Source organism: Triticum urartu, chromosome 7 (genome assembly GCF_003073215.2).
Source record: "Triticum urartu cultivar G1812 chromosome 7, Tu2.1, whole genome shotgun sequence".
Classification (NCBI taxonomy): Eukaryota; Viridiplantae; Streptophyta; class Magnoliopsida; order Poales; family Poaceae; genus Triticum; species Triticum urartu.
Window position 1 is genome coordinate 646,979,632 of NC_053028.1, and position 11,878 is coordinate 646,991,509.

Consider the following 11,878-nt stretch of genomic DNA (forward strand, 5'->3'; position numbering starts at 1 on the left):
CGAGCTATGAACAATTTTGGCGCCAAGATAAAGCACATCAGAAGTGACAATGGCACTGAATTCAAGAACACTGGCCTTGATACATATCTTGATACCTTGGGCATCACACATGAATTCTCAGCTCCGTACACGCCACAGCAGAATGGCGTCGTCGAACGCAAGAACAGAACACTCATTGAGATGGCCAGAACGATGCTAGATGAATACAAGACTCCAAGAAAATTCTGGACTGAAGCCATTGACACTGCATGCCATACAATCAATCGCGTTTATCTTCACAAGCTTTTGAACAATACATCTTATGAACTCCTAACTGGCAAGAAGCCAAATGTCAGTTACTTCAGAGTATTTGGCGCAAGGTGCTGGATCAAGGACCCACACCACACCGCAAAGTTTGCACCAAAAGCACATGAGGGTTTTATGCTTGGTTATGGAAAGGACTCGCACTCCTACAGAGTCTTCAATCTCTTTCATTACAAAGTGGTTGAAACAGTGGATGCGCGGTTCGATGAGACAAATGGTTCACAAAGAGAGCAACTGCCAAATGTGCTAGATGAAATTCCAGCTAGTGAATCGATCAAGCTAATGGGAACTGGAGAGATTATACATTCTGAAGCTCATCCTGAAGAAGAACTTATCATCTCAGCACCTGATCAACATGAAGACAATGCTCAGCCTGAAGACATTCCTCTCAACAACAACACAGATCAGCAAGAGCAAAGTCTTCGCCCTGTACATCCTCGTCTTGCCAATGAAGTGCAGATTGACAGAATAATTGACAGCATCAATGCACCTGGTCCACTCACTCGTTCAAGGGCAACTCAACTAGCAAATTTCTGTGGGCACTTTGCATTCGTCTCAATCTCAGAACCCAAGAAAGTTGAAGAAGCATTTATGGAACCTGAATGGATTCAAGCTATGCAAGAAGAGCTTCAACAGTTTGAGCTGAATAATGTATGGCAACTGGTTAAGCGTCCTGATCCACGGAAGCACAACATAATAGGCACCAAATGGATATACCGCAACAAGCAAGATGAGCATGGTCAAGTTGTCAGAAACAAAGCTCGTCTCGTTGCTCAAGGATATACTCAAGTGGAAGGTATTGACTTCGATGAAACTTTTGCTCCTGTGGCTAGGCTTGAAGCCATACGCATACTGCTGGCCTATGCAAATCATCATAACATACTTCTGTATCAAATGGATGTGAAGAGTGCCTTTCTAAATGGCAAGATTGAAGAAGAAGTGTATGTTGCACAACCGCCTGGCTTTGAGAATCCAAAACATCCTGACATGGTATACAAGCTCAACAAGGCGCTGTATGGCCTCAAACAAGCCCCTAGGGCCTGGTATCATACACTCAAATACTTCCTGAAGAGCAAAGGCTTCATACCTGGTTCCCTAGATCCCACTCTTTTCACGAAGACATATGATGGTGAACTGTTTGTGTGCCAAATATATGTGGATGACATTATCTTTGGATGCACCAATCAGAAGTACAGTGAATAGTTTGGATATATGATGCAAGAGCAATATCAGATGTCCATGATGGGGGAGCTGAAGTTCTTTCTTGGTCTTCAAATACGACAACAATGCAATGGCATCTTCATATCTCAAGAGAAGTATCTCAAAGATTGCCTGAAGAAGTTCGGTATGCAAGACTGCAAAGGCTTCACAACACCAATGCCAGCCAAACATCATCTGGGTCCTGACGACAATGGTAAAGAGTTCGATTAAAAGGTATACTGCTCCATGATTGGTTCTTTACTTTATCTATGTGCATCTAGGCCAGATATTATGCTTAGTGTTTGCATGTGTGCTCGATTTCAAGCGGCACCAAAGGAGTCGCATCACTTAGCTGTGAAGCGAATTCTTCGATATTTGGCTCACACCCCAACTCTAGGATTATGGTATCCAAAGGGCTCAGAGTTTGATTTGGTTGGATTCTCGGATGCTGATTATGCTGGTGACAAAGTTGATCGCAAGTCTACGTCAGGCACATGTCACTTTCTGGGACGATCACTTGTATGTTGGTCTTCAAAGAAGCAGAACTGTGTATCTCTCTCCACTGCTGAATCTGAATACATTGCTGCTGGATCTTGCTGCGCTCAGCTTCTATGGATGAAGCAAACACTCAAGGACTATGGCATTCATCTGAAGCAAGTGCCACTTTACTGCGACAACGAAAGCGCCATCAAGATTGCCAACAACCCAGTTCAGCACTCGAAGACAAAGCACATTGAAATTCTTCATCACTTTCTCAGAGATCATGTTGTGAAGGAAGACATTGATATCATACACGTCAACATTGAAGAGCAATTGGCAGATATCTTCACCAAGCCCTTGGATGAGAAGAGGTTTTGCAAGTTACGGTGTGAGCTAAATATCCTGGAATCCTCAAATGTCCTGTAATCAGGCACACATCCTAACCCTTATGCATATTGATAACTTAGATGTGCAACACACGAAGTAAAGTATATCTTGAATCAATGAAGACATACACTCTAAGTGTGAATACATTAATGTGGAATTTGACTTTGGAGCGCCACGATAATTGTGCGCCGTGTCTGGGTCTAATACTTCCTATACGGTGGGTAACGCCACCACCAAACGTTCTCTTTGAAGTGTTTCTCTCATGGCTTTACCTTGCAATGTCTTCACATTTGGTTTGGCTTCGAACATGTCTTCATGATTATCTTCACTACGTTGATTGTATAGATATATATATGCTAGTGTTCTGTCCTCTACAACATTCACTTATAGCTATGTCTTCGTGTTGAATCTTTTGAACTAAGTGAATGTGATCGGACCCCAAACTTCTCTATGCTTTCTATCTCAAACTCTATCTCTCTAAGTCATATGCATTCTATTGAAACTGTCGAATGTCTTCACTGCGTCGTTGTCAGCAGAAGATATAGAGACAACCATAAAGTCCGTTTTCAATGCTCATTCCTCCACATAAAATCTGGAGAAGTAGGAACGACCGCCCGACAATCCAGGCGTGCGTGGGATGTGGAACTGCCCCCAAAATACCGCATGATGGCCACGTACTACTCAAATGCGAATCGCCAGGGGCACCTGAGTAATAGCGCAGTGCCGCCCCTGCGCCTATAAATTCACACTTACCGCGGTCATTATCTCCTTCTTCCACCCTCGCACGAACCCTAGCGCCACCGCTAGCTCTCGATAACGCCGGCGACGAAGCGCTTCACTGCCGCAACCTCTCCGACGCCGTCTTCACGCCAATCGCGGACATCGTCCTCTCCGCCGTCGCCGTAGGTGTCTTCCGTCGCCAAGTTAGGGCACGGAGGATTGAACTGCTCGGCATCATCTCCCACTTCGTCTAGCAGTTCCAAGTGTGGTAAATAAAACGTCTTTTGACAGCCCCTTTTGATCCCATGGTTCTGTCACTTTCTACCATAAGAAGTTTCTCTTCACACAAGTTAGATCTCTCAATCTGCATCTCATAACATGCCTAGTATATTCACTTGTGCTTCATGAAGTAGTTAGATTCCTCACTTGTACTGATCTGTGGGTTCGTACAAATCTGGAACCAACTTCTTTTCTATGAGTGAATGTCTTCGCACGATGAGGTCAATGTCTTCTAAACTGATTTATCTTCAAAATCTTCTGAGAATGCATATGACCTCTTCCCCTTCCCTCGCACCTTAATGCTGTCACAGGTACATGTCCGTGGGAGAATCCTTTGGTTCTCATAGTCTGCATTCATTTGCAGAGTTTTTACAGCAACACATAAATTCTCCTGAAGCCAGTTCCTGTTGGTCCAGCAAAAGAAAGCCTTTGAAGCCTTTGAAAGTTTTGAAGCCTTTCAAGTTAAAGTTTATGGCTTCAAAAGCAGCAGCAAGGAAGGGGGGCAGACAGAGACGTGGAGGAACATCCAAAGATCTGCCTGATGACCTGGCAGAAATGTATAAAATAGATCCTGAAGAGAATTATGGGCAGCGCAAGACCAGAATCCAATGGATTCGACGCTACTGGGCAGAACAATGGTTCAAATACCGCTTCACAACCCAAGAGTATGCTGAGAAAAGTGCCATCAAGAAACCGTGGGGGGACATCCTTTACAAGAACCTTGTACCCAGGTCCAGAGATGAAGCTATTGCCCAAAGCTTCTACCCATGCATGGTTCGAGGACCACAGCCTGATGATGCACATCCGTCGTCACTACTCTGGTGTCGTGACGACAATCTGTTCAAGTGCAACTTCCAGTTTGCCCAACAATCAGCGAAGCAGAACAAGAAGAAATTTGGGTTAGACTTCAACCCTGGTCCCTCAGCACCAAGGGCAGATGGCACACGCGAAGCAGAACCCAATGTCATCGGTCCGTTTGCCAACCTCGAAGGCCTCATCACCTACATCTTGGTTCAAGGGACTGCAGTGAATGAGCCTGCAGCTGACACTGAGTCTGATGAAGCGCCTGCAGTGCCTGCGGTAGCGAAGCCTAAGCAGTCTAAGAAGCCAAAAGCTTCAAAGCCGGCCCCTTCACCAAAAATCTCAAGGGCGAAGCCATTGGCAACTGCACCTCCTGAAGACAGTGTGCAGACTGAAGACGTATCCCGCGTCTCCAAGCCCCAGAAGGCCAAGATGCCTAAGCCACACACCGGCAAAGAGCTCACAGCTGCTGCCATTCTGCGCGGCGAAGCCATTGATCTGTCAAGTGATGAAGATCTTGGAGATGACGCTCTCGAGCAGCTCATCAAGAGCAAAGAAGAAGCTGAAATATTCAACAATCTGCCTCTCTTTGATGTTGCCATCATCCACGACTTCATTGATGAGTGGTTTGCCTCCCCTAATATCAGCTTCTGAAGCCTCTCCTACTGCCCCCAGCAAGAAGAAAAGAAAGACCAAGAAATCTCGGGCTGCTCCCACAGAGCCCTTGATAGTTGAACCTATTTCTATGCTTCACCCGAACGCAGAACGACAACTGACAGTTCATGAGCCTGCTTCCACAGAGGCTCCTGAAGCTGAAGACATACCAATAGTCGACCCCATCGCTGCTGAAGACATTGGTCATCAGGACAATGTACAAGATGATGCAGCCCTTCCTCAGTATGAACATAGCGAACTCATCAGCATTGGTCGTCCTCTGACGCCAATTGCACAAGATGCGTCATGGGCGGATCGCCCTCAAGAGGAAGAAGACTTTGAGGCCCAGCCCACTCCAACCCCACAGGCGTCGTCTGCGTTCCGCAGGCTTCACAGAGGTCCAAGGCCTCAAGTCTATGATGAAGACATTCCGGCTGCATCAGCCGAAGAAAATGAAGAAGTACCACAAGATCCTACTCCCCCGCTACACCATGAAGCAGTTCTCCAGGAGAACGTGCCTAAGTCTGACCCTCCAGCTAGTCAAGTGGAGGCTGAAAATATTGAGGTTGCCACAACCAACACTGAAGCCAATGTGGAGCCCTCCCCACCAAAAGCTTCAGAAGACAGCAAAGCTACTGATCCAGACACTTCTGTTCCTGAGTCTGCTGCAGGTCCTCAATTTGATTACCATGTTGAGCACAGGCCTCATGTCCAGAAGCCAGTCCCACGGCTGCCGAGGTTCCCAGGTCCTGCATCAACACCTGGGTCCTTTAACATCAATAGCTTCATGGCAGATAATACGTTCTTCAACAGCTCCAAGAACCCCTATTCAAGGGAAAGGAGTTCATCAGATAGGTTCTGGAGCTATCCTCAGCGCAGCAACTATTCATGCATCCTATACAACCAAGGTCGCATCTTCCCGCACAAGCGCCTTGATGTTGAAGCCATTGCTGGTCTGCCATGTTTAGAGGAAGCATTGGATTGCTTCAAGCAAGTGGGTCTGCTGCAGTTTGTGACTGATGAAGAGCACTGGAATGAAGAGCTTCTGCTGCAATTCTATGCCACCCTCCACATCAAAGGATACAACAGAGATCCGAAGACTTGGACCCTGGAGTGGATGACCGGCAATGTCCATCACGAAGCCAATGCATTTGATATCATTGAGCTCACCGGCCTGCCCACTCCTGGCGAATTCTTCGAGGAAGGCTGTCCACTACACACTGAAGCTCTTGAGAGCATATTCCAGAGGCCTGAACCGAATATGAGTCAGATGCTCTCCATGATGAAGCCGTTGCCCCTCGATGCTCCTTATCCAACAGAGTTCTTCGTTGAAGACCTTGAGTACATGCCCCGAACCATCTATCACATTATCCGGCGGACTATCTGGCCTATCAAAGGGCACTCTCCAAATGCCAAGATCGAGGGTGCAATGAAGAATCTGATATTCTGTATCCTTCATGGCAAATGCTTCAACGCACAGGACTTTTTCATACGCCAACTTGCTGCATCTGGCTCAGATTTACTTGGTTTGAAGTTCTATGCTCCTTGGGTAATGAGACTGATCAAGCTTCATTCTGCGATCTCATATCAGCCCTCAGCCCGCAACCATCGGATCTTCTTGCCAGATGTGGATACCTCTGCTGAAGCCATCTATGCTGAACCTGCCAAGCAACCTTTGAGTCTTCAGAATGCAGAACACCAGAGCTTCACTCAAAACGTTGAAGGTGTTGAAGCCATCTCTAGGGTGTATCCTTTGGCTGGCACTACACGTGCACCACACCCGGCTTCAACTGAAGCCACTGACAGTGCAACTGCTTCAAGACCCAAGAAGCGCGCTCGTGTTCTCACTGACCGAGAGCTTCTTGTGGCCCTTCATCAAAAACAATATAGGCATCATGACTGGATAAAGCGACAGATGAAAAGCCTCTTGGTGGATGTTAATCGTCTTCGAAATCTTGCCACCAAGAATGCCTTCGTTACCCATGAAACCTGTCATCGTACATGGAAAGGGCTATCAATGATGTGGACTGAAGTTGAACTTGAAGAGGATGGCTTCACTGAGAGATTCAAGTTTGACACCACACCTCCTAGAAGGGCTGTGATGCGAAGCACACCATCACTTGAAGACTCTGAATTTTCTTCATCTGCTGCCACAGTCACTGCCAGAATCATTGATGAAGAAGACGATGCTACCTCACCACCACCAGCTTCAGCACCTCCAAGCTCTTCTACACCGCCAAACACCTCCAACGACCCTGCTGCTCCTAGGAACGAGTAGACACTCTATGTCTTCAAACCTTTTTGGTCCTTGCTGACAAAAGGGGGAGAAGCATATGGGTTGATAGTCTTCAAGCGGGTCCATATGGGCGGGTGCTTTATGTTTTGTTATATTTTGCTTCGTGCTTACAAATCTTGTTTTACATTTTGTTCTTATGAGTTGTAGCACTTAAACCAGATGGTCGTCTGCTACTTGTTTGCCACTCTGTTTTGCGATGATAAATTCCGCACTTATCTCATTCTGCAGACGTCCATTTTCCATTATGCATGTCATTATCTTCATATATCTTCACATGCATAGTGGATTGTCATCATAAGCTGAAGTGGATCTCCACAAGTACAACCTGCCATGTGCATTTGCATTCCAAAAGCAAATTAACTTGTATGCACATCTTCAGGGGGAGCCCTTGCAACTTATGAAGACAATTCCTTATCCTTTACAATTTCACAGACTATATTCCCCGTTGAAAACTTCAACTAGTTTGTCATCAATCACCAAAAAGGGGGAGATTGTAAGTGCATCTAGTGCCACCCCTAGTTGGTTTTGGAGTATTGACGACAAACCTAGTTGAGGGACTAATGTGTTTGTGAGAATTGCAGGATAACACAGGTAGAAGTCCCTCATTGATTCGGTTTTACTACCAGAGATGACCCCTAAAAATGTATGAAGACATTGAAGTCAAAGGTGGTATATGAAGATATTCACATTGAAGACTATGACAAAAGAAGACACGTTATGAAGCCTATGGAGCTCGAAGACTTAGATCTTTCGTAGTTCTTTTCCTTTGTGTTGAGTCATAGGAACCACCGTACTGTTAAGTGGGGTCCAGGAGAACCAGTTAGAATGACTGAAGTGATGCCTAAACCAAAAACCTATGTCTTCGAGTGAAGACAATGAGAGCGAATCTTGTCCAGAGCCGGACAAGTAAGCTTTGCTTGTAGCCCAAGTAAAGTTGCCATGAGAGTTTGAAATCTGACCGTTGAGACACGTGTCAGTTCCTTAGTGACCCAGGGTCATTTCGGACAAATCAGGTCGGGTTACCAAGTGGCTATAAATAGCCCACCCCCTACAACCATAAACGGTTGGCTGCTCAGATTTCAGTGCACGGCTTTTGTCGTTTGAGAGCAACCCACCTCGAAGCCTTTGAGAGAGAGAATTCCTTGCGAGGATAAAGCCCTAACCACCCAGAGCCAGAGAACATTGGGCATCACTTAAGTCTTCTTGTCCGTGTGATCTGAAGACTTATTACACTTGAGGACTGTGCATCCTCCAGACGGTTAGGCGTCGCGTTCAGAGCATCCAAGAGACATTGTGGATTGCCAGTGAACGAAGTCTGTGAAGGTTTGGGAGTCTACCTTGAAGACTTACCAGAGTGATTGGGCGAGGACTAAGTGACCTTAGCTCAAGGAGAATACGGTGAGGACTTGGTGTCCTGAGCTGCGTGTTTAGGACTGGGTGTCCGGGACTGTGTGTCCTAAGGTTTAAATACCTAGCCGCTCCAACCAGACGTACAGTTGTCACAGCAACTGGAACTGGTCCAACACATCATTGTCTTCAACGAGTCACTGGTTTCATCTTCACTTCCTCTTACTTACTATTACTCATTGTAAAGCCATTGCATGCTTGCTATATCTTTTGTCTTCACAACGTAACTGTGTGTTTGTTTGGCTTCATAACATCTTCCTACCTGATCCTTATTACACTACAGCTACTTGTCATTGTGCTTTCACTCTATTGAATACTTGACCATGGCTTGCCTAGTGTAATCTAACTTCCGCTGCATAGTGATAGGCATATCTCTACTGATTGTCTTCATAACTTCCACGTTTTGAAGACTTTCATAAAAATTGCCTATTCACCCCCCCTCTAGTCGATATAACGCACTTTCAAGCCAGTAGCAGCACCATCAGCCTCCCAGCCTCACAACTTCAGCCAGCCTGGTGAACTCCAGGTTTTTTCCTGCAAAACACACATGTGATGTTGGAGGCAAGAAAATAAATATGCCATGGGTCTTGTCATGGCATCTAATCGCACGGAATGCTAGTACAAATGATGGAGAACAAAACATCCAACATGAGCAAATTCATAGGAGTTCTAGATCCATGGATACCATCAAGAAAAAATGCTCAGCTTTAATTCAAACACAAGACTAGGTGAAAACATGCATATTTCATATCAGCAACATTGATATGGCATCTTTGCAAGCTTGGGTCAGTGACTTGTCTTGTGTTTCATGGCATGACAATAATTTTAACAATAAATAGACATGAAATTGACCCAAACTCATGTACAAAGTTAGGCCATATGATGCATGGATTAATTCACACATAAATGACAAAATGCCAACTTTGTATAGAATTTGCAGTACTGAAATATTTCAGTGTGTACCGGTGTGTACTGAAACTGCAGTAGTGAAATAATTCAGTGTGCATCGGTGTGTACTGAAATTGTAGTAACGAAATATTTCAGTGCCTACCGGTGTGTACCGAAATATTTCAGTGTCTACCACTACAACATTACAAATTTTGCCTAGGGCAGTACCGAAATATTTCAATGCCTACCGGTGTGTACCGAAATATTTCAGTGTCCACCATTACAACATTACAAATTTTGCCTGGGGCAGTTCCGAAATATTTCAGTGCCTACCGGTGTATACCGAAATATTTCAGTGTCTACCACTACAACATTACTAATTTTTCCTAGGGTTCATATGATGCCTAGGGTTCACATACATCATAATCCATCCTCCAAATCCATGTACTCAAATGTTCATGCAATTCATTGAGATTAAAATGCCATCTAGCATTCCCTCTCTGAACTATTATGATCAGTATCACCATGATGTAAGCACGAGCAGTAGAAAGATGAGGAGTGGGGAAGCTTACTCTAAACATAGCTACCGCCACCGTTCAGACGAGGAGAGCGGCGAGGGAAGCGTGGAGAACGGCGGGGAAGCGAGGTCGCGACCATTGTCCTCCTCATCTTGCGCTTCGAAGTCTCCGGTGACTCGGTTGGAGGCTGCACAATCTGCAACGGCACCTCGTGCACGGTGGGTTCCTGATCCAGTGGATGCTCTACCCTGGATCTGAACGCCCACCACCTCCGCCTGGTCCACTCGCTGGACGAATTGGCCTGCTCCATGGCCCAGAGAAGGATCACGATCTTCTGAATCGGTTGCGCGGGCTGGGGGAAAAGCTTTGCCCTCTCCTTCTTCGTCAAATTCTTGAGAGTGGCCATTGCCGTCCAGCTCATCTGCCTTGTGTTGTCAAACCAAGAACGGATCTCCCTCAACCTGGCCAACTTGACCTGGTCGCCGCCGGCGATCTGCACGAAGTCGGTGTTCTCGCCGCCGGCCATCAGCTCGATCTGCCGTGGAAGAGGGGGTGGGGTGGGTGGGGGGGTTGCCTGAGTGGAGCGAAGTTGCAGCGGCAAGAAGGAGGAGATGACTGCGGTGGACATGGAGGAGAGGGAGGAGATGGCCGCCGATGAGTAATTGTGGAATGTGTAGCACCATGGCGGCGGTTATTCATTCGACGAGAGGGGCGGCGCGTGCAAATTTTCCTAGGACTAAACTGCCCCTAGATTAAAACGCGTCCCCACCTTGTCACGAGTACCGGCCCCACTCGTGAAAGTACTTTCGCGTACTTTAATATGACACATGGCTATTCATTATCGTATTTGTCTGCCGTTAGATCGACATCAACGAACAGTTTTAAAAAAGCCCAACTATGAAGATTGACACCTATAAACTTTATGGACAGAAGGATAAAAATGACTGATTTTACTTCTGGGATCATACAAAGAAAAGACAATAGCAACAAAAATAGGCAGGACTCTTTCCCTGGTCAGTCCCACATACCAAAATAAACATGAAAGAGAAACTATGACCGTGCGGCTTAAAGTCATACCAGTCAGCAATCAGTCAATTACAAATCGCTTTTAACACACACAAAAAAGAAACTTACAGCACCACATGACACAATAATACTATACTATATATGTATTTAGTGCGTAGTTAAAGGCATGAATGAGAAAATCGAAGGCAAGTGAACTTATTCGTGATAGTGAAGGTAATCACACCTTAGTGTTTTGACATCACATTGAGCTTCATCAGCTTCTGAGCTATAATCCAGCTTGTGGCCAGGCTCCCGATAGATGTTTTGCAGTATATATGGAACATATCTTAGACCTCCAAAATGATTCAGATTTGAAGAGCAACATAACAGAGAGATTAAATACCATGAGTGTCATACAAATAAGCGAAATAACACTAGCACAATATTAGCTTGCCTGGTTACAAAAGACAGAGGACACACTGCATAGCTACGATACAAACATCATCACTTGCGGACATAAATAAGCTTCAGACTCAGTATATCGCCAGGAGGAATCACAATCTAATCCATGGCACATATTAGATAGATAGATGTTGCTGAGTAGATCAAGCTTCTTCGTCGCTGTCGTGGTGGATGACGTCGTACTGATCGTCGGGGAGGTTGGCCCTTGGGTCGTCGTCGTTGAAGACATCGACCTGGACGTAGGCGTAGCCGTCGCACTTGAAGTCGGCGAGGACCCTCTCATGGTGGGCGCGCTCGGCCTTGATGGCGACCATGGAGCGGAGCGTCTCGGGGAGGTTGGGCAGGGGAGGGCGTGGCTTCTTGTCCCACTCCAGCAGCCACTTGATGTAGCTGTTCCGATGGTCCATCTTCACCATCTTCTGCTCCTTGATCCGATACCCCTCATACGGGTTGAGCCTCAATCTCTCGGGGGATGCAG